General features: G+C 53.8%; 1 protein-coding gene across 5 annotated transcripts in view; it reads right to left on the reverse strand.

The window, feature by feature from the left end:
* Positions 1-13,476, reverse strand: part of MRAS (muscle RAS oncogene homolog) — a 35,356-nt gene extending 21,880 nt beyond the window's left edge. Inside the window, exon 1 of one of the 5 annotated variants that reach the window (XM_045579257.1) lies at positions 13,303-13,476. The gene's annotated coding sequence lies outside the window, so the exon portion shown is untranslated. Of the gene's footprint in view, positions 1-4,497; positions 4,509-12,903; positions 12,997-13,302 lie in introns of those variants that run through there. The other 4 variants (XM_036431340.2, XM_045579256.1, XM_036431339.2 and 1 more) reach the window with 4 other exon arrangements.
* Positions 13,477-23,113: the final 9,637 nt, after the last annotated feature.

Consider the following 23,113-nt stretch of genomic DNA (forward strand, 5'->3'; position numbering starts at 1 on the left):
TTCGGTGCTTGGAGGTTGTGAGTAAGCCCCAGGGCATGGTGTCCCGCACCTGGGTGATGCGGAGCCATGCCCTTGGCTGGATCTCTGGATTCCGTCTTGTTTCTGCCAGCAGACCAGGTGAGATCCTGGCAGAGGAGTCTGGGTTGGATGGGATGGAAGAGCAGGGCTGATGTAGTCCCAGAAGGCTTAGGTAATACCATCTGTCAATCAACAGAAGACCCGGTTCTCTCCAGAGTGGTGCAGTGACAGTGCTGGGCGTGGGTCGGCACCAGTGTGAAACAGAAGGCCTGGAGCTAAGTCTTTTTTTTTAAATATATTTTATTGATTTTTTTTTTTTTTACAGAGAGGAAAGGAGAGGGATAGAGAGCTAGAAACATTGATGAGAGAGAAACATCGACCAGCTGCCTCCTGCACACCTCCTACTGGGGATGTGCCCACAACCAACGTACGTGCCCTTCACCAGAATCAAACCTGGGACCCTTGAATCTGCAGGCTGACACTCTATCCACTGAGCCAAACTGGTTTCGACTAAATATATTTTTATTAGACCCTGATACATGGAATTTGTGCAAGTGTAGGCTTCCCTTCCCTCAGCTGCTGGCACTGGGGACCTGGGCTTCTCTCGCAGCCCTGGCTTTGTCCAGAAGGTCACTCGGAAGGATGTCTGATTTAATTAGCACATTATGCTTTTATTGTTATAATTGATTTCAGAGAGAGAGAGAGAGAGAGAGAGAGAGAGAGAGAGAGAGAGAGAGAGAGAGAGAAACATCAAAGATGAGAAAGAATCATTGATCGGCTGGCTTCCGCATACCCCCCCACTGGAGATCGTGCCCGCAACCTGGGCATGTGCCCTTGATTGGAATCGAACCCGGGACCCTTCAGTCTGAAGGTCAACGCTCTATCCACAGAGCCACACCGGCGAGGGCCAGAAATCTGACTTTTTATGTGAGGCTGACTTTTTTAATGTTAGCTACCAATGAAAAAGCTTCACCCACTATCTACGCCAAATGGATCAGTGCCCTGGGTGGCCCCAGCCCACAGGGGCACCTGCCTCCAGCACGCACACACCCAGGGCCTTGGCCACGGCAAGGAAGCCCACTCCGCCCCGCCCGGCCCGCCTGGCGTGGGCCCCGAAGGGGTGTGAGGTTAGAGGAAGTGGCAGGAACCCTGGGCAGCCGCTGGATTCCTGATTCCTCAGCCGGAGGGAGACTTTCCAGCCCAGCAGTCACTAGGGGGCGGGCCCAGCCCTCTGCCTGTGTCAGAGCCGGGGGGAGCGGGAGGGCGGACAGGCACCTCCACAAGCGGCTGTGGCTTTGATGTGTTTCCATCGTTTATATTCAAACCGCGGAACACCGTGAAGGACAAACGTGACAATGCCTCTGTGTGACCCACACCCAGAAGGAACAGGGTCCCGGCTCTCTCCTGAGGGGGGAGGGAGGACACCCATCCACCACCGTGCTAACGGAGCCGTCAGACTGCCAGCAGGCGCAGTCTGTCCGGGAAGCTTCCTGGACACCAGGCGGGCATGGCAATGAGCAGCCCGGGGCGGCGTGGGATTTTCCTCTGCCAGGGCTGGGAGGCCGGCCTCGGCCTCGGAGGGAGGAGGGGGGAGGGTGGGCTGCCTGGCCGGGGAGGGAGGGCTGACGCGGGCTAGGGCTGAAGGCGGGGTGGAATGACTGAATCAAACTCTGATTGAAGTCCACTCAATCACCTCTCTCCCCACAAGCTCTAAACAGCTGCCGCATTTTTCCTGCTCTCGTAAGCAGCCTGGCCAGCTGGATGACCAGCCCTGGACGGCAGAGAGGGGGCAAACAGCAGAGTAGGCAGACCTGCCCTGACCAACCGACCAACCGACCGACGGAGCATGCACCCCCACTGGGGATCACACCTCCACACTCCCCCCCACACCTAGGTACGTGCCCTGACCGTGAATGGAGCTTGCAACCTCAACCACCGAGCCCCTTGACATACAGCGCTTTAATAAAAGGTCATGAATCAAAGCCTTTGACCCTCTGCTGGGTGGGCGTGCAACCTCAGGCCCATGGCTCCACCCACTGGTGCCTCCGCTTCCTCACCTGCTTATAACAGTACCCACCTCGCAGGGCTGTTTTAAGGACAGAAGGAGCTAATATAATGAGCAAGTACTTAGAACAGCACTGGGCACATGAAGTGCTTGCTATGTCGTAGGAACTCTTGTCCAAGTCCCCCCTCCACCAAACTGGCCAGAGGGGTGCCCGGGCCGCACGGAGCTGTGTCCTCTAGGTTGTCCCAAGTGTTCAGGGGAAGGGGGAGGGGAAGGAAAAGACAGGGGCTCCCTCGGAATCTCCTGGAACAGCCACTCCACCGGGAGAGCCCAGCCACTCAGCTGGACTGAAGTGTCCCTGCTGGGCCACCCTAGGGTTCAACAGGGAAGCACGTTTTGTTTCTGATGACAGGAGGAATAACCACCACCCACAGTCCGTGCTGGCTCGCTCTAGGCGTGCAGATAAAGGGAAAAGCTGGTTTGTACTGCGGGTAAAGGTGTAGGGCTGGGGTGCAGAACTCCTGTTTAGGTAAGTCCTTTTTTTAAGATATAGATATAGATATAGATATAGATATAGATATATAGATATATAGATATATAGATATATAGATATTAATATATAGATATATAGATATAGATGGATTTCCGAGAGGAAGAGAAAGGGGGGTGGGGAGAGAGAGAGAGAGAGAGAGAGACAGACAGAGAGGGAGAGGGAGAGAGAGAGAGAAACTTCAATGGTGACAGAGAAACACTGATCAGCTGCCTCCTGCATGCCCCCTACTGGGGATCGAGCCAGCAACCTGGGCACGCACTGAACCCGGGACCCTTTAGCCCGCAGGCTGACGCTCTCTCTACTGAACCAAATCAGCCAGGGCTTTAGCCAAGTGCTTTTAGCCAAGGCTCTTTTCAGATATAAAAGGACAGGCCTACCCAGTCTGAATAGCTGTCATTATTGCTCTGCAGTCAGAAGCAATGGAAAACGGGAGTTCTCAGAGGTTCTGGGGACTCTGTCCAGGAAAACCAGCCCCTGGAAAACGGCCGTGAGCCGAGCTGGAGGAGACAGCCGGCCGGCGAGGAACCCTCAGGGGCGTGAGCAGCGGGGAGGCCGTCTGGAGAGTTGGCTGGTCAGGTCTGCCCCGTTCTGAGCCACGGGTGACCCCTTTCTCCACGTGCTGGGAGCTGTTACAGACAACAGCCTCGTTGCCTGGTGAGGCCCAGGAAATGAGGAAGCTGGTGACTACAGTCCGCATGCAAAGCGCGGCAGCTGACCCTGCCCAGGCCCGGCGGCCAGCGGGCACTGGCCCCACCCAGAACCCCTCGAAATACTGCAGATTGTGTCAATGCCGGACTAATTAAATAATAATAATAATAATAGGGTGGGCATAAAAGGGAGAGATCAACGAAAAAGCTTACGTGCATACGTATGAGCCTAACCAGTGGTCAAGGACAATAGGGGGGTGGGGGCATGAGTGGGGGTCGGGGTGGGGGATTGGAATTGGGGGGGGGGGGTGAGGACAAATATGTGAATCAATAAAGAAAATTTTTAAAAATGTAAATAATAATAATAATAATAATAATATACTCAGAGCACTTCTACAAGGAGAAATCCTTGGGGAAGAGTGAAGACATATTGGGGGAACCACCTCCCCAGTTCCACATGTGTGGGTTGAGGCCTGACCCCCATTTAACTGGACTAGAACACAAAGAGGGACAGGTGGCTGGGGCATCTGCCTCCTCTGCCATGTGTATAACGGGGGACAGATGTGGGGGACCAGGAGTGGGGGACCAGCCCAAGGTCACGGAGACAAGAGGGAGGGCAGAATCTGGAGCTCCCGCCCATGTCCCTGCCCACGTTCCTGTGGGTCTGCTGAGGGAGGAAGGACGGACTGAGGGCTCCTTGCGGCCCCTCTGGCTGCCAATTCTGCAGCCCGGCTGGTGGGCCCGGACCCCGGCCTGGAGCCCACTCCCTCCACCCGGAGCCCCCCGGCCCCCAGCCCTCCGCCCAGCTGTCCTCCTCACACCGGCCCCCAACAGGAGAAGGCCCTGCCACGCGCTTTGTTGGACCCGTTATGTTGTTGGCATGCCCAGCGACCTGCTCCTGCTCCCCCTTTCCATGCCTCCGGCCGGGCCCAGTTGGGAGTCCAGAAGTAAAAAACAAAGGCTTTGTCTCTTTATTTCGATTTCCTCCGTAAAATCTCAAACACACAGGAAACACCCACCCAGCCCCAGAGAAGCGGACTCGGGTCGCTGGCCGCTTGGGGAGGGTGGGTTAGGGGGTCAGGGAGCGGGGGTGGCTGGGAAGGGCGTGCCCCCAGGGCACCTGGGGCCTGGCTTCCTCACAGGAAAAGGGGGGCCTGGGGGTGAGGGGCACAGGCCCTCCCCGGCTCCGAGGAATGTGGGTGTGGAGGGTGGGCCGGGAAGACAGCTCGCACACAAGTCGCTCTTTTCCCATCGATGCCCGGAGGCCTCGGGACGGCTCCAGCCCGCTCCATCATCTCCGGCTCCAATAAGGCCGGCATTGAGAGAAGAACACGAGAGGCTATTTTGGGCTGCCGGAGCCTGCTTGGGAGAGGATGGTCCTCGCCAGGAAAGATGATGGGTTTGCCTCCCTCTCTTCCTTGGCCCTCGCTTCCAGAGGGATGAGACTATAAAGGGCTGGGTTTGTGGGTTATCGAAGAAAAAAAAGGGGAGACTTTCCAAGAGGCTATGTGGAGAATCTAAACGGTAAAACGAAAATCCTTAAGCCGAATGAAAGATAACGTAGCTTTTGAAATGATTACATAATGCTCTGGGGGAGGCAAGGGCTAGGGCTAGGGAGGCCTCCCAGCCCCACCACACCTCAGCAACCTCCACACAGCTCCACGGCTACGAACACGCTCCCTTTTCCTCTGGGCCCCCAGAAGACGAGGGGCCGCGAACACACTGCAGGGAGAGCAGGCGGGTTCTTTTAAAAACAGAGCTGCTCTTTAAGAAGCGGGCCTGCAGCCTCGTTGCAGGTAAAAAGGCTCGGCGGACTCTGGGGAGACCCTCTGCCGTCCCATTGGCCTGTTCGTTCCTAGGCAGAGCCACACAGCGTGCATTCCCTCCCGTTTCGCAGCGTATTTTCATAGGCGGCAGGACGAGCCCCTTCCTACTTATTAAAGGGTCTGTCAGCAAGGGAGTAAGAGGCTCAGATGTGATTTTGAAACACTTCATTCTGGATAACTTTAGGGTAGACGTGGGGGCAGGGGGGAGGTAAAGTTAGAGATAGACAGCCCTGGCCAGGCAGTTGGTTCGGTTGGAGCACTGTCCCAATGTGCCAAGGTTATGGGTTCGATCCCCAGTCAGGGCACATACAGGAATCAGCCAATGAATGCATGGATAAGGGGAACTGATGTTTCTCTCTCTCTAGCTCCCTTGCTCTCTCTCTCTCTCTCAAATCAGTAAATTTAAAGTTATTTTTTAAAAATATATATTTTATTGATTTTTTTTTTTTTTTAACAGAGAGGAAGGGAGAGGGATAGAGAGTTAGAAACATCGATGAGAGAGAAACATGGATCAGCTGCCTCCTGCACATCCCCTACTGGGGATGTGCCCGCAACCTAAGACACATGTCCTTGACCGGAATCGAACCTGGGACCCTTCAGTCTGCAGGCCGACGCTCTATCCACTGAGCCAAACTGGTTTCGGCAAAAGTTATTTTTAAATCAGAGAGAGAGAAGCAGTTCCAATGCTACTGCAGTAATCTAAGTGAGAGGCGTTAAGGCTGGAGCTAAAGGAGAGGCGGTTAGAAATAAGGGGAGGAGTTTAAGAAATAACCCAAACCATCAATATTTTGGGGGGGGAAAGAGTAGGTATGTAAACATAACGTGTATGCACATGTCTGTGCAGTCAAACGGAACAGGCTTCGTAACATGCTTCACTGCCGCCACCGGCACAGCCTCTGGTCACGTCCACAGGGAGACAAACCCCAAAAAGCAGTTCCCTCGCTGGCTCGGCAGCCTGTCCGTCGAGGGAGGGAGCCGGACCTGGGCAGTAATGGTTCCTGCTGGCAACTCAGGGACAGGAGGCATGTCCACGCCTTCTTACCACTGAACAAAGAGGACGTGGGGGCCACCTGGGGTCCCCAATGTCTTATTATAAAACCAGTTCAAACCTTTGCTCCTGATGGTGTGTGACTCCCTGCAGACAGGACCTGTCTGAGTGTGGAAAGCTTTTCCAGAAGCATTCGAATCTTCCCCGCCCGGCTTCGAAAAGCACTGCTCTGCCAAGGGCTGTAACCCAGGTCAAGCCCCACGCCCGCGGGATGGCACCAGCTCCAGCGTGGAGGCTGCCGGGGGCGGAAAGGAGAAGGCTGAGAGCTGCTGGGTGAGCAATGTCTCCAGCAGACATGGAGAGCCCGCACCCTGTGCAACTGGGGAGCCCCTCTCCCTCCCCCTCCCTCCCCCAGGCCCAGGGCCACGCACCGGCTTAAGCAAAGGAAAAGGAGGCATGGAAAGGTGAAGTGAGGGATTAGAAAGGATCTAGGTTTCACTGCAGCCTTCCTTGCTTTAACATTCCTATTCTCACACTTTAGAACAGAAAATGTATCTTGTTGAAGATCTTTTAAGACGAGCTGCTCGTCGAATCGCTGTCATCTAATTATAAAATGAAAATCCTGTTTATTCTCTCTCTTCTCCAAATACACACGCCCACCGTGTGAAGGGCAGCTCTGTGTGTGCAGCTGCCGCTACACTCTGCTCTGCAGTCAGGCCTGAGCCCACCGGGTGAAGGCAGATGTCCTCTGAGGGTGAATCAGCGTCTTCGAAAAGCGTTAAACCCAGAAGCGCACACTCATCCTGCCCCTGTGGCTCCTCCCCAGCGTGATCAGGGGCGGCGAGAGGATCCAGCAACAACCTCGATGGACAAACCAGGAGGTGTTTTCATCGGATCGGCTGAGGATCCGAGCTGGGAGAGCCGGTGCGTGGGAACCAGGAGCCAGGCTCCCACAGCCCCGGGCCGAGGTCCCCACCCCGCAGACGAGGGCTGTGTGTTGGGTCCTGCTCTATCATGAGAAGGGCCACGTGGGCCACAGGTAGATGGTATTGATTATACCATCCCTTGTAGTTTTTTGCTTTTTATATTTTAAAACTCAAAAATATACCAAGTGCACAAATGATTTAGGGGCTCGTGATTGACTGTGAGATTCGTGAGCGCCCTGGCCGGGTGGCTCAGCAGGTTGGAGTGGCGTCCCGTCCACCAAATGGTTGAGGGTTTGATTCTCAGTCAGGGCACATACCTGGGGTGCAGATACGGTCTGGTTTGGGCGTTTGGGGGAGGCAGCAGATCGATGTTTCTCTCTCACATCAAGGTTTCTCTCCCTTTCCCTCTCATTCTTTCTAATATATATATTTTATTGATTTTTTTTTTAGAGAGTTAGAAACATCGATGAGAGAGAAACATCGGTCAGCTGCCTCCTGCACACCCCCTACTGGGGATGTGCCTGCAACCAAGGTACATGCCTTTGACCGGAATCGAACCTGGGACCTTTCAGTCCGCAGGCCGATGCTCTATCCATTGAGCCAAACCGGTTTTGGCCCTCTCATTCTTTCTAAAATCAATAAAAACATACCCTCAGGTGAAAATTAAAAAAAAGAAAAAAGATTCGTGGGAATCAGGGAAACCCACCGTCATCGAGGGTCCTCTCTTGGCCTCTCGGCCAGCAGCCGCTCCTGCGCCGCTGTGGCTTCTGCTGCTGCCTACATCCTGAGCCCAGGCCGCCCCCTGCTTGCTCCCCGGAGACCTCCGGATTACAGGTGACCAGGCCCCCGCAGGGCGTCCCGGGAGCAGCAGGAGAGGAGAGACGTGCGGCTTTTGGTTCTCCAGTTCTGGGGGCAGTGCAGTGTGACAGGAGCCCCTGTGCTGGGACCAAGCAGACTCCTTCCGGCCTGCTTCTCTCAGGCAAGGCCTGGTGTGGCCTGCTGAACCTCCCTGGGCCTCCGTTTCCTCACCCGTAAAGGGCTAACGGCACCATTATAAGCTAGAATGGCGGCCAGAGAGAGCCTGGCCCATGAGTCTCGGTTGAAGGAAAGATGGGAAGGAGGAAGGGTGGGGCGGAGGGTGGGAGGAGCGGGCGGACATACAGGGAGGCGGTCTTTGAACCCCGCCATCTGAGGAGCCGGTGATGAAAGTGGAGCTGCTGGTGTTGGAGAAAAGCATGATGGCCACGGGTTTGTGGGGGACAGACCCAGTGGGACCGCTCGCGTGAGAAAGGAAAAAACTCTGCCAGAGGGAGAGATCCCCAGGTGGAGGGGACTGACGTGGGCAACAAGCTCCCGGTCTCTGGAAGGGTCCAGCTGAGGCCCCACAGGCTGCACTGCAGGGAGGGCCTCCCTGCTGGAACTTTCCCAGCCTGAACTCAAGGGGTCACTTAAAAACCTTCCTTCAGCCTTGGTCGGAGCTAAATATCCATTAAAAAAAAAAAAAGGTTTGAAGTGACGCCTGCATTTTTTATGCATAAACAAGGATCTAACTAATAAAAGCTGTCTGCAGCCCACCTAAGATCACCCCGCTCCCCACGGAGACACACGCTCTCTGGTCTGAACCCCGCCCACACAGGCTCCGGGGGGCCCGCCGGGGCCATCCGTCTATTATCTGAAGGTGGCTCGAATGCTGATAATGCTCTCCGTCTTTAGAACCCTTTCTGGTTTCCCAAGCATGTGCTCATCTGTGTATTTCATCTAATCCCCATGACAACCCTGAGGGCTCAGCCGAAGAGTCACAGATGGTGCCTGGGCCCCGGCAGCACAGGGCCCGCCCAAGGCCCTATAGTCAGTCACAGAGGCACGGAACCAGAGCTCAGAGCTCCCAGCGCCCCACCCCACCCCACCCCACCCTCCTTCATCCCACATGCCGCACAGCCAAATCCTTTCCTGGTGCTCCCCAAGGTCTTCCCTGGTGCTCCCCAAAACCTCGTCAGCAAAACATTAGGTGTAAATGTACCCTGTTTCCCCGAAAATAAGACAGTGTCTTATATTAATTTTTTTCTCCCAACGTTGCGCTAGGTCTTATTTTCAGGGGATGTCTTATCTTTCCATGCGCTAGGTCTTATTTTCGGAGGATGTCTTATTTTCGGGGAAACACGGTAGACAGACCCGTGCCAGGCTCTCTTGATGAGAATATGCCCCTGTGAGACCCAGGATGTTACCTCAGCGGCCAGTAATGACCCATATTGTCACCTGGCTATTGGCCATCAGCAGGCCTCGCCCAGTAAGCTGCCAATGATACCACAGGACAATGAGTTCTAAAGAACACGGCTCCTGTGGGGCCCCTTGCCAGAGAGAGGGCTGCAGAACGCCACCTTGGATCATGCCAACAGGGTAAAAAGGGCCTAGGGGCTCAGTGGTGGATGCCAGGCCCAGGAAGGCCAGGGGGTGGGGTCTCTGAGAATAGGCAGGACAACTTCAAGGCCCTGTAGTCAGTCACCGAGGCACGGAACCAGAGCTCAGAGCTCCCAGCTCCCCAGAAGGCTGGAGACAGCACAAGGAATGCATGGCAGGTACCAAGGAGCGCAGCCATGGCCTGTCGGAGGCCTGAGGCGGCGGCAGCACTGCCCTATGGTCAGTTCTGCAGGACAGACCCGCTGGCGGACTGTATAGACTTCAACTCGGGCTGAGAACGGACAACTGTCCACTCTGTTTTCATTCTTGACACCGCCTCCAACACGGAGGCATGCTGGCCTGGTGAGAAGGCAGAGGGACGCAGTGAGTCCTACGTAAACAGCCCTGACATAGCATGGCGTACAGCAGGGGACCCAGCCCTCGTTTTCAGAGATCCGTGAGTCCTCTGAATTGTACGCCCAACTCTGTACATCTGAGCGACTTTCCTCTCGGCTTCTCACTGGCCTATTTAAGAGGCTCTGCACTCAGACCCTCAGTTTCCTTGACTGCTTGTTCCACGTAAGAACTTGCTGGACGTGGCACTAATATCCACTCCAATCCCTGTGTATATAGACCTCACATGAGCTGAGAGCATCTTTGGGAGATCTAAAGGCTGCTTAATAAACTAATACTTGGGTTTTATTCCAAAAAAAAAAAAAAAAAAAAAAAAAAAGCATCCCCACTGATCCAGCATCACAGGGCCCAGTGACATCATCCAAGACTATGAGGGCTCGCAAGGCCTCCGAGTCCACCAACAAAATTCCTCCCAAAGCTCCATCTCTAGAGAATGGGCACTGCCCTAACCGGTTTGGCTCAGTGGATAGAGCGTCGGCCTGCGAACTCAAGGGTCCCAGGTTTGATTCTGGTCAAGGGCATGTATCTTGGTTGCAGGCACATCCCCGGGGGGGGGTGGGGAGTGCAGGAGGCAGCTGATAGATGTTTCTCACTCATCAATGTTTCTAACTCTCTATCCTTCTCCCTTTCTCGCTGTAAAAAAAATCAAAATATATTTTTTTTAAAAAAACTAAGAGAATGGGCACCTGCCAGATGCCCCGGGGCACAGGGAGCTCCTCCCCATCCAAAGGTAGCTGTGCCGTCTAGCCAGCCAGACGCTGCCCTGGGCCTGGGCGGTACCGAGCTCCTGGGACTCCATGCACACCCTGCAGACACTTCAGGACATTCTGGCTTTGCACAAGAAGGTGCTCCCGCGTGGCTCACGTGCATATGGTTTGGATAAATGCCGCCAGGCCTGTGAGCAGGTATGTTTTCAATCACTTGCAGGGAGGCACCCTCCATCTGGGGGCATTTCACGGGCAGAGCAGTGATCACGCCAGATGTGAAGTTTAAAATGGAGGTCGCACTTCCCCCAGAACGCACTCAGTCTAGCAGGCTGGCCACCGTGCAATGCTGACGGATGGCAGAGCGGTCACCACGGAGCCGGTTCAGCCCCTCAGAGCCCAGCGGCTCCCTCCCCCCGGTTCCAGGATCCCTGGAGCCCAGCAAGCCGCCCCAGGGGTAACACATGGGTCACTTTAGAAGCAGCTCACATCACTGGAAGCATGAAACATCTGTGGCTAGAGCCAGCAATAAAATAAAAGTTATGCCTGTAACAAAGATGTCTTATGTAGATGAAAACATGAGCCGTGGAAAAATACAAACTGCCTTATGCTGCCGGGAGCAAAGCTGGCAACGCCGCTGGGAGACGGCGGATTGCCTCACAGGGCTCTGCAGGGGCCCTGACGCGCCCCCCCCCCCCCCTCTTCTCCGTAAGGCCAGTAAGGCCACTGCGGGAAGGGCACTTCCCACTAGAGCAGGTTTACTCCACACCCCTCCTCCCCATAAAGAGGCTGGCAAACTCCGGAGCGTTGAAAACCCCAGAGTATCAAAGCCCCACACCTCCTGCCCTGGCAGGGAAAGGACAAACGACGCCATCAACCATGGACGGACAGACGGACGGACGGAGAGGCTGACTGGCCGCTGGGCCTGAGAACAGACCATGGGGTGAAAGTTGTGGCCTGAAACATATTCAGCCCTCGTTCAGCAGGGACATGCAATTCGCAGATTGGGAGACTTACAGAACGTTAGCCAGCTCGAGTCTCTCCCTTCCGAAGAGCAAGAGAAAGTCTGCGAACTGTCTCGGCGGTGAAAGTGCTTTGTTCGCAGTGAAGCCCCTGACACGTGTCCGCTCCTAATACAAACAGCTCGCCGCCCCACGCTTGAGCTCCCGGAAGGATGTGCACCGAGCAAACGCACAAAGAGGCTGCACCTGGAGCCTCCCAGCCCAGGAGAGCCAGACTCTCCCAGCTGCCCGCTCCGGAGCCCCATCTCAGGGAGGATCGTGGGCGGGTGATTGGCCCTTCCAGCCCCAGGCCACCACCTGCATTCCGGGGCGATCCTAAAACCTCCCCGAAGGAGCCCCCTCCAACGATGAGCTAGCGCCGTCCCCGTGAGCCCGGGGGGCTGCTATTTCAGCAGAGCCTCAGGGTTTTCAAAGTCCGATCTCCTTATCGCTCCTGCTGCCAGGAAGGTCACTCTTCCGAGGCCACACGTCTCAGCCCTGTCAGGCACCCTCTCCGTGAGGTCCAGGGGCAGAGGTGGGTCCTGGAGCCGCAAGAGCCACTCTGGCCCGGAGCTCTGTGGCCAGGGCCAGGATGGAGTGGCTCTGGTCCACCTCTCCAGACACAGCTTTGTCCCCGGCCAGCACACACCTCTGGGTCCAGCCACAGGCTAATGGGGGTCCAGTGCCCAGGCTCCTGCCAGGCGCCAAGCCCTCTAGCAGGCCTTCCCCGACCTGCCACACTGTCTGCTCCCAGACACCCCCAGCTTCCCGGAGCCCAGGCAGGACCCACCGTGCCAGGCTGTGGCTCATTGCTCCCGGTCCTGCCCCGCGGAGCAGCAGCTGGCACTGTGCCCCCCACACCCGGGGTGGGGGGTGGGGGGCCGCCCCAGCCAGGTCTGGTCAATGAATGAGCCCAGCCCTACCTGCGAGCAGAGCCCCGCGCGGGCGCACGGAAGGGTTGTTTATGAAGAAGGTGTTTTTTATTCTTCAGCTCAATTTGACACCCCCTCCCGCGGGTCCCAGCGCTCGTTAACGCCATTTTAGGAGGAGAGAAAGCGCCCCCACCAACCCCTCCCCACCCCACCCCACTCCACGCCACCACCCACCACCCCGCGGGGGCAAACGAGGAGCCCAAGTGCGGTCATCACAACAGAGGCTTCCTGGGCGGCCGGCGGGCCTTCCCCACCGGAGTCCCGGTCGCGGCCGAGTTCACGATCGCGCACCGTTATTCGGGCGCTCGGGGCGGGGGCCCAAAGGCGCTCAGCGGCCGCCCCGGAGCAGAGCGCATTCAGCCCGGAGCGCGCGGCCACCCCTCCAGCCCCGGAACAAAGCGCCTGCCCGGGCTGGGGGCCGCGCGGCCGGGGGCCCCCATCCCCTCTCCCCCATCCCCTCCCCTCCCGGCCCCGCCTGCCCCGGCCACTCACCGCCGCCCGCTGCAGCCCGGGCTGGGCTCCGGCCTCCGGGAGCCTCCTCCTGCTCCCGCCCGCGCGCCCGCCGGCGGCCGGGCCCCGCCCCGCCCCGGCGCCTCCTTAAAGCGCCCGCGCCGCCCGCGCGCCCCGAGCGCCTGCCGCGCGGCGCATTCCTCCTATTGCAACTAAACACAGGGCGCGGCGGGTGCGGGGAGCCGGGCCCCCAGCGGGGACCCCCGCCCCGGGGCCCGCCCGAACCCCGGCGCCCCCTCCCCCTCCCGCCGGACGCGCGGCCCGCGAAGCGCTAGCCTCCCGTGCGGACTCCCCCGGATCCGATCCGGCGAGGGCGCGCGAGCCTGACCACGGAGCAGGCCAGCGCCGCCGCCTCCCTCCCCCGCGGCCCCGCGCACTTACCCGGGTCCGAGCCGCGGAGTCGCGGGACCGCGGAGCAGGCTTTACCGCGGACGCAGACTGGGAATTCACGCGGCCCCTTTAAGGGCCCCTCTGCGCCCCGACCTTTAAATCTCCGCTCCGCCCGGCCAACTTCGGAGCCGCCCCGGTTCGGAGCCGCCCCGGTCCGGAGCGGCCCGGGGTCGGGATCGCCCACCCTGACCGCGATGTTCCCTTAGGATCCCGGGACGGGTGTCTTTCTGGGTCCTGCCTCCGGGGCCGCTTGCTTGCCCCTCGGGGTGCACCGTTCCCGGGCTCCGAGTTCATCTGGACGCGCGGCTGGGACGGGCGACGCTCACGCTCCGTTTCATTGTTTCAGTTCCGCTAACTCCTCCACTGGCGTCATTTTCCCTCTTTTAAAAAATAAAGGCACCATCCGCATGCCATAAGATTCCACCCTTGGTCCAATGTAGTGGTTTTGTAGTGTATTCCCAAATGTTGTGCAACCCTCACCGTGATCAATTTCCAGGACATTTTCATACCCCGCCTCCCTCCCTCCCGCCCCAAGGATCTGTGCCCATTAGAGGTCATTCCTCCCTTGCCGCCTCCCCCCACTCCCTGGAAACCAGTAACCTAAGTTTTAAATGTGCCAGTTCAGGACATTTCGTATGTTGAATCATGCGACATGCTGCGGTCTTTTGTGACCAGCTTCCTACACTTTGCACGATGCTGCCAAGGTTTATCGACGTTCCAGCATGGTCATTCCTTTTCATGACAGAATAGTATTCCATCGTGGGTGTACACCACATGCTGTTGATCCACTCACCCGCTGGTGGACAGGTAGGTTGCTTGTGCGTTGGGGTATTATGAATAAAGCTGCTATTACACATTACAAGTCTCTGTATGAACACGTTTTCTTTCTTTTTTATAAAATGTTTTATTGATTTTTTTACAGAGAGGAAGGGAGAAGGATAGAGAGTTAGAAACATCGATGAGAGAGAAACATCGATCAGCTGCCTCTTGGACACCCCCCGCTGGGGATGTGCCCGCAACCAAGGTACATGCCCTTGACCGGAATCGAACCTGGGACCTTTGAGTCCACAAGCTGATGCTCTATTCACTGAGCCAAACCGGCTAGGGCTGTCTGAGCATGTTTTCACTTGGGGTATAGACTTAGAATTGTGGGTCATGTGCTAACTACACTTCACATTTTGAGGACTCCCCCAACTGTTTCCAGAGTGGCTGCACCGTTGGACACTCCCACCAACAATGTGCGAGAGTTTCAGGGTCTCCACATCCTCACCAACACTTGTTACCACCTGTCCTAGGGGAGGGGGGGGGGCAAATGGTATCTCAGTGTAGTTTTGATTATCCTGCCATTTTTGAGGGTGTTCTTTTTGTGGGCGGACCTTGACGATGACTTGGACCAACGTTACACACCCAGGGGACCCATCCCCTTATCGTGTTGAGAGCTTTGCCCTCCACCCCGGGCCTGAAGGGGCCTCGCCTCCCTGAGTCCGCCGTGCCTCATGGGGCTCCCGATTCGGTGCAGGTTTCCGGTGGCATTCCAGGAGCCATGCAGCTACTGTGCCCCCTGCGTCCCCACTTCCACCTGCTGCTCTGAAGGCCCCATGGACCCCTAGGCCCCATGGCAGGGGGAGTGGACTGGGGGCCATCAAGAGTTTGTTACCTTGGTAGGGAGTAGCAGAACTGGTCGAGGAGGGGGCTCGAGGGACAGATGTCCATCCTGACTGGCTGGGTCTTGCCCCAGAACCTGCCTCTGCCTTCCCCTTCCATTTATCCCAGGCCTGGGCCGGGGTGGAGGGGGCGGAGTGAAGGGTGGGCAGGCCGGAGTCTGTGGGCTTTAGTTGTCTATCAGCCCCTCCTGGGCCCTGATTGGCGTAGTGGTCAGACTGGTGCCCCCAGCTTGAGCTGAGATGTTTGCACAAGAGTGAGTAAAATATTTGCCTTTATACCACGTTCATACCAAAATCTTCAATAAACTGTCTCTTTGGAAATGGAATTTAAACAGCTGAAATCACGCACAGGTGCCTGAGATTCTCTGATGGTGAGTTAAACCCTGCAGGCTGTGGCTGGGGTCTTACAACAGGGTGCCTGTCCCATGTGGGCTGCCTCCCCTGCTGGTTAAACCCTAAAACACAGCATGGCTCGGTTGCTGGCAAACAGAGGCTTCCGAGAACAGGGCCACTGAGCAGAAGAGTGAGGCCTGGTTTAAGAGTTCATCCACTCAGCAAGCACTACCAGAGCACCTATTGCGTATCAGGTGCTGTGTAGGACCTACTGTGTGTCAGGACCTACCTCCAAGCAAGCTCAGAGTGCCATCGAGGCACAGAGTGTGGAAGGGAGAGGCACCAGGGGTACACAGGGTCCCAGAAGACAAGCACCTAACTCAATGCAGGGAGGGGTGAGTGCCCAGGGCAGGCTTTCTGGGAGAGGTGCTGATTGAACCAGGGATTGAAAGACACACAACCATCAGCTTGACGGCTGAGCGACAGAAAACCTTACATGCTGAGGCCTGAGTGAGCTGAAGTCTTTCCAAACATTGCGGCAGATCTGCATGGCTGAGCAGGTGTGTTTGGGGCATGGTAGAAGGCCAGACTCCTGGCCAAAAACCCAGCAGGACCCAGACCCAAGTTTCAGGTCCTGAGGCCCAAGGCCAGCAACACAGGCCTGGAGCCCGCACCTGGAATGGGGTAAACATCGCAGCCGCTGGCCTCACCCTGAGTAGAACCTTCCTGCTCAAGGACATGAGCGAAGGTGCCCCATCCTCTGTGACGTGTCCTGGGCTCACCTCCCTGTTATGAGGCTTGCTGAGCGCCATGCCTGAGAGCAGACCCAACTGCTGCCTGGGGGTTCCGTGGGAAAGCTGGAGGGACGGGGACTTCCGGGCCAGGAGGCAGGCAGGTCACTGTGGCTCAGTCTTCCCCCAGAACTCCCTGCCCCCGTGTGGCCCTGGGGCAAAGGCAGCTCTGGGCTCCTGAGCATTCCTGGTGTGCCACAGCTGGGCAGCGTGATGGGCCTGCACACCTCCCAGCCACTGGTGCAGAAGGTCTTAGCCACCCTGTGTTAACATGTTTTTATTGACTTTAGAGAATAAGGGAGAGGGAGAGAGAGATGGAAACATCAGGGATGAGAGAGAGAATCATTGATCTGCTGCCTGCTGCACATCCCCTACCGGGGATCAAGCCCACAGCTGGGCATGTACCCTGACCAGGAATTGAACGGTGACCTTCTGGCTCATAGGTCGCCGCTCGACCACGGAGCCATACCGGCTGGGCCCCACCCTGGTTTTAGACGTAAGCCCAAGCCTAAGCCCAGCCAGTAAACGGAGCTACAGTCTATGTGTCCTGATGGGCATGTGTGTGTGTGTGTGTGTGTGTGCGCGTGCGTGCGTGTGTGTGTGTGTGTGTGTGTGTGTGTGTGTGTGGTGTTGAGAAAGCAGGGAGAAGGTGAAGAGGACTCCAGCACTCGTTCCATCACAGTCTCTCGGGCCTGTGGCTAAAATCAGATCTTTTGCTGACCCTGAAGCACCAGTTGTGGGTTACTCCCCCTCCCGCATGTGTGCTCATACCATCAGCTGACCTCTCTTCTGCGCCAAGCGCAAGGCCTTTCTTCCTGGGGCTGCCCGTGATATGGCGCCAAGAACCACGTAGTCTTTTCTCAGGGTTGTCTTTTTATTTTTTTTAATGATTTCAGAGAGGAAGGGAGAGGGAGGGAGAGATAGAAACATCAATGATGAGGGGGAAAAAATCATTGATTGGCTGCTCCTGCACGCCCCATACTGGGGATCGAGCCCACAACCGGGGCACATGCCCTGACTGGGAATCGAACCGTGACCTCCTGGTTCATAGGCGGACGCTCAGCCACTGAGCCACACCAGCGGGGCTCTCAGGGATTCCATGGCCTTTACTAATGCAGGTTCAGCCATTTCTCATCTTTAGCTCTCTCTGTGACCCCCACAGCCGCCCCCTCACCTGCCGCAGTCGAAGCTACGCCTCGCCTTCCTCCTCTGATGCTCACTGTCCTGATACTTAAGGTTCACGTGGGTTCCCTCTTGTTTCTGGAGCCAGTTTTCAATCAACCTAACTTCTCACTCACGGCCAAACTTCTCCAAAAAAGTTGTCCATACTCAACCAATATATTTGTTTCTGATCATTTGTTTTTCTCCTTCATGTGTTTCTCCTTTAGTTTAAACTAAAATCCTGTGACTTTTAAACATTATGCGCTACAACTCACAGGAAAAAATAGGCTTACATCGCAAACCAAAACACACTCATTATCACACAAGTGAAATAAAAATTTCATGAAATGATACTTACTTTGACTATGTGTGATGCGCTCTGATCTTTTCTATTATTTTTCCCTAAAACTGCGAGCAAGACCTACTAAATTGATTTCCTAGGTTGTGACCTACAGTTTGAAAAACATTGATCTGTATTTTGACAACCCAGAACTTCAAGGTAGTGTGACATTACAGCTGAAATTTGTTAAGAAAGAAAAGCAAGCCCTAGCTGGTTTGGCTCAGTGGATAGAGTATCGGCCTGCAGACTGAAGGGTCCCGGGTTCGATTCCGGTCAAGGGCATGCATCATGGTTGCAGGCACATTCCCAGTTGGGGGGTGTGCGGGAGGCAGCTGATCAATGTTTCTCTCTCATCAATGTTTCTAACTCTCTATCCATCTCCCTTCCTTTCTGTAAAAAAATCAATAAAATATTTATTTAAAAAAAGAAAAGAAAGTCAACTCTAAGATTTTTAAATACATGCGATAGATGAAAGTTTAAAAAGAAAAAAATTTTTATTTTTAAAAGCTTAGGGCATTTTCTCTTCGGGGCAGGATGTAGTAGGTTCTGGCAGGTCAGCGCTCCTACTGCAATGAAAGGAGATGAGGTTCTCCAGTCGTTCCTCTCCCCTCCCCCAGGACATGTGCCAGTTTGGGGTTCTGGCCAATGATCAAGCTTTGCCAGAAAGAAGCCCTCTAATGGAAGAAAGAGAAACCAGCAAAGCTTTTAGTGGCCAGATGGTACTAGAATGACAAATTAGAACACAGGTGGCCTTAAAAACACAACCAGTTTTCTCCACATGGCATCTGCTGGGTTCTGGACCTGAGAATGCTTCTAATAAGCAGAATGAAATCTTTCCTAGTCCCATCATGCTTAAAACACAAAGGCTCCCCCAGAAGAAAGGGTTGCCTCAAATAGGCCAGCTCCTCCCTCATGCTGTTTGCCAGATTTTTCATCTCCATGGGGACAGAGCCGGGAAAGCCGGACTGGGACCCTCCGAAGGGCAGAGCTGGATCTCCACAGTCTTTCATGGATGAAGATACAGAGTTACCTGAAGGTTCTCCATCAAAATGCACATGGGAGCAATAGGGGTGAACCAGGGATGGATTGTCTCGCAAAAATTAAAATTCATCCTCAACCCAGCTCAGTTCTTGAGCTGAGATGGTCACCCCTCACTCTATCTTAAAAGAAGAAAGAAGGAACACTTTGGTTGGCAAATTACATCATCTGAGGTCTCCATACCTCCTTATACAATGTCTGCATATAATAAAAAATAACTAGGCAGATGAAAAGGCATGAAAATAAAATTGATAAGAGAAAAAAATAGACAATAGAAGCAGATATACAGATCATTCAGATGTCAGAGTTAGTAGACAAGGCTTTAAAACAACTGATGGTAGAGGAACTGGAGCTCTCATACATTGCTGGTAGAAGTATAGGCTGGTGTATCCACAGTGATTTGGACAAGGAATTTTTAATGTACAGAATTAATACATATAAGAGGGGACTACCTATTAAAGGGAAAAGATAATTTTTAAAAATATATAGTTAAAGCCAATATAGAGAGCCTATGGCAGAGCACCCAAGGAAGGAATAAACCTATGAGGTCCTGACCTCACCTTCTCCCACCAGAATTAGATCCATACCTCGTTGGGGCTGTACAGCAGCGGTTCGCGCCCCACAGGTTGAGAAATGCTGCTGTAGAGCCTTAAGACCATCGGGAAACACAGATATTTACATTATGATTCATAACAGTAGCAAAATTACAGTTATGAAGTAGCAACAAAAATAATTTTATGGTTGGGGGGTCACCACAACATGAGGAACTGTATTATAGGGTCGGGGCATGTGGAAGGTTGAGAACCACTGCTCTAGAAGATACTACCTCTATCTTTCGAGGCTGACCACTCCATAAACATTCCTGAAAGGATGTTGGGCACAAAGGCAGTGAGCGCCTCTGCTCACAAACGTGCAGAAACGCGAGAGCCCGATGGAGAAACGCCTGCCAACAGGGGGACCTGTGGGCAGATTACTCTATGACGTGCAGAATGTCTCCGGGGCCACCTGCCCGTCACAGCTGCTACAAACACGTATGTCACAGGTAAAGGGATGTCCATGTGCCTGGCTTTCTCCGGTACTTCCCTCCCAGGAGGTATCCCAGGGACATTACACCTGCTCATCAATCCCCACAGATGTCATATGACTTACCTTGATGGTGTGGGTGTGGGTGTTGGACATCAAATTGCTGGGACTGGAAAAATCAACTAGAGCTGGAAACAGGCAGAAGCACACGTTGGCAGGACCCCAGGGTCCCGGGGGGGGGGGGGGGGGAGGCCTCCTCAGGGTTAGCGTCTCCAGTCCCCGGGGTGTCAGCCGCTCAGCACTGACAAGCAGGACACTGCAGACAGGACACCCACAGGGGTTCACTGCTGGCCCACTGCTCCTGCAAGCCACCCAAGCCCTCCGCCACCTCCTGCTGGCTCCCAGGCGGACTCTGCTCTCTCCCTGCACCCGGGTCTGCGGGCAGATCCAGGGCAGAGGCCGCCCTGCCTTCGCTAGTGCCGAAGGGCAGGCCCGAGGCTCCTCTCCCCCCTCAGGCTGGAGAGGACTGCCTGGCGCCAGTGCTGGTGACACCTCCTGCTTTGAAAAACCAACCGCGGCCTATGGATCTGCAGTGAGGGTCTGGCCCAGTGCATCCTTCTAGAGCCATCCCACCCAAGCCTGACTGGCAAAACCAGGCTGAGATCCTGGGGTCCCAACTACTGAGGAACCCAGGGCCCGCCAGAACTTGGCAGTGAGAGACACTGGGTCCGTCCCCCACTTAGATAATGCCCGGATGCCTAGAGCCCATCCAACACGCACGATGATGGCACGTGGCTCCAGGACATCCAGTGTCCTGCAGGAAACCTCAGTGCACAGGTTCCAGTGCTCAGGGTGGAACACACGCTCCAGGGCCCTGGGTGGAGCATGAGGAGGCAGCTGGAGAAGCAAGGGAGACAGGAGGGTGGGTGGGAGCTCCCCCTGGCACCGTGAAGGGAGAGAGAGTCTATGGAAGATACAATAAAAAAAGCGCATTAGGAGGGGGAGACGAAAGCATTCTTGGTACATCCTTCCTAAAAACAAAGCACAAAGTAAAGTAAAGACTATGAAGAGCAAAAAGAAAACGTTCCTGGGTCGCAGAAGGGTTTCCTTTGGGTAAATCACCCCCTTGTGGCAATGAACATGACTTGCAGGAGGAAGAAAAAGGTTTTGTTTTTCCCATCTTTTAGACTCTGAAACGACATAGTAACCCTTAAAGTTTGAACTTTCTGCATTAAACAAAGCAAAAACTAACCAAAAAAAAGAACTCCCCTTAGGGTAGGTATAATTAAAGCATACGTCTTCGAGTGCTTTTTAAAAATATCTTTTTATTGATTTCAGAGAGGAAGGGAGAAGTAGAGAGAGAGAGAAACATCAACGGTGAGAGAGAATCATTGATCGGTGCCTCCCGCACACTCCACACTGGGGACTGAGCCCGTAACCCGGGCATGTACACTTGACTGGAATCGAACCCGGGAGCTTTCAGTCCGCAGGCCTACGCTGTATTCACTGAGACAAATCAGCTAGGGGCAAGACTTTGGGGCAAAGCTATCCAATTACTGGCCCATATCATAAAATATGTAAAAGATGAAAATGTCATTAAATCAAGATGTAAAAAGCTGGGTTGACCTGAGGTGATCCATTTGGGGAACGTTGAAGAGATTCTGTATTGTCTAAACTGTACACTTTGGAAAGTAAAAGGATTACTATTAATAATTGCACAGGACAGCAGGTGTGAAATTGGGGTCTCAGGCAAATTAGAGACCCGTGGCTCCCCTAAATTTGTTTCTGTGGTTTAAGTCTGGCAAAGATGTGGCTACGTTTTATAGTAGAGATCATGTGGCAAGAAATATAACCCTTTCAAAAAGAATAAAAAGTTTCCATCGTTCAGTGTGCTGGCAGGAACTTAGCTTCTGGTTTGAATTTTATAAATCATCCAAGAGCCAGAGTAACCACCGCCTTGTGGCAACCAAGGCCACTTGCCCCCAGCAGACCCGTTGGCAATGCTGTGTCCCACAGAGATCTTTGTGTGGATGCCCCCGGTTGATGACTCATTGAAGGACATCTTGATTACTTCCAATTTTTGGCGATTACAAATAGAGCTTCTGTGAACATTTACATGGAGATTTTTGTGTACACATAAGTTTTCAAATCATCCGGGTTAAGATGCAGGAGCATGACTGCTGGATCCTATGGTAAGACCATGTTTTGCTTTGTAAGAAACTGCCAAGCTGTCTTCCAAAGGGGCTGTATCATTTTCCAATTTTCCATTCCCACCAGCAATAAATGAGTGCCTGCTGTTCTGTATCCTTAAAAAAAATATTCATTGACGAGAGAGAGAGAGAGAGAGAGAGAGAGAGAGAGAGAGAGAATGAGAGAGAGAATGAGACTTTGATTTGTTGCTCTACCCATTGATGCACTTATTGGTTGACTCTTGTATGCGCCCTGACCAGGGATGGAACCCACAACCTTGGTAGGTCAGGACAATGCTCTAATCAACTGAGCTACCTGGCCAGGGCTGCTCTGCGCCTTTACCAGCATTTAACATGGTCAGTTTGAGATTGCAGACATTTTAATGGGTGTGTAGCAGCATCTCATTATGTAATTCCCTAATGACCAATAAGGTTGAGCATCTTTTTCATTTGTTTACTTTATATCTGTATACCTTCTTTGGTGAAGTATGTGTTCAGATCTGTTGACCATTTTTAAATCGGGTTGTTTGTTTTCTTACTGTTGAGTTTTGTATATTTTGGATAGAAGTCCTTTATCAGATATGTGCTTTACAAATATTTGCACCCAGGCTGTGGCTTGTCTTTTCATTCTGTTAAGTCTTTTGTAGATCATGAGTTTTTAATTTTAATAAAATCCAACTTATAGTTGTTTTTTTCTTTCTTTCATGGATCATGCTTTTGGTGTTGTCTTTAAAAAGGCATTGCCAAACCCAAGGACCACCTAGATGTTCTATGTTTTTTTCCTAGAACTTTTATACTTTGGCATTTTACGCTTATGTCTATGATCTATTTTTAGTTATTTTTTGTGTGAAAAGTGTAAGGTCTGCATCCAGATTCATTTTTCTTTTGAAAATGGATGTCTAACTATTCCAGCACAATTTTAAAAATATTTGTATTGATTTCAGAGATAGGAAGGGAGAGGGAAAGAGAGAAACATCAATGATGAGAATCATAGATTGCCTGCCTCCTGCACACCCCCTACTGGGGATTGAGCTCACAACTTGGGCATGCGCCCTGACCTGGAATCGAACTGTGATCTCTTGGTTCATGGGTTGAAGCCACATGAGCCACAACAGCTGGGCTCCAGCACCATTTTTAAAAAGACTTCCTTTCTCGATTGACTTTTCTTCGTCCCTTTGTCAAAGATGAGTTCACTAGGCCTGTTTCTGGACTCTCTATCCTGTTCCATTGATTCATGTATCATTTCTTCACTAACATTATGCT

This window comes from Pipistrellus kuhlii, unplaced genomic scaffold, assembly GCF_014108245.1.
Source record: "Pipistrellus kuhlii isolate mPipKuh1 unplaced genomic scaffold, mPipKuh1.p scaffold_m20_p_11, whole genome shotgun sequence".
NCBI classification, from domain to species: domain Eukaryota; kingdom Metazoa; phylum Chordata; class Mammalia; order Chiroptera; family Vespertilionidae; genus Pipistrellus; species Pipistrellus kuhlii.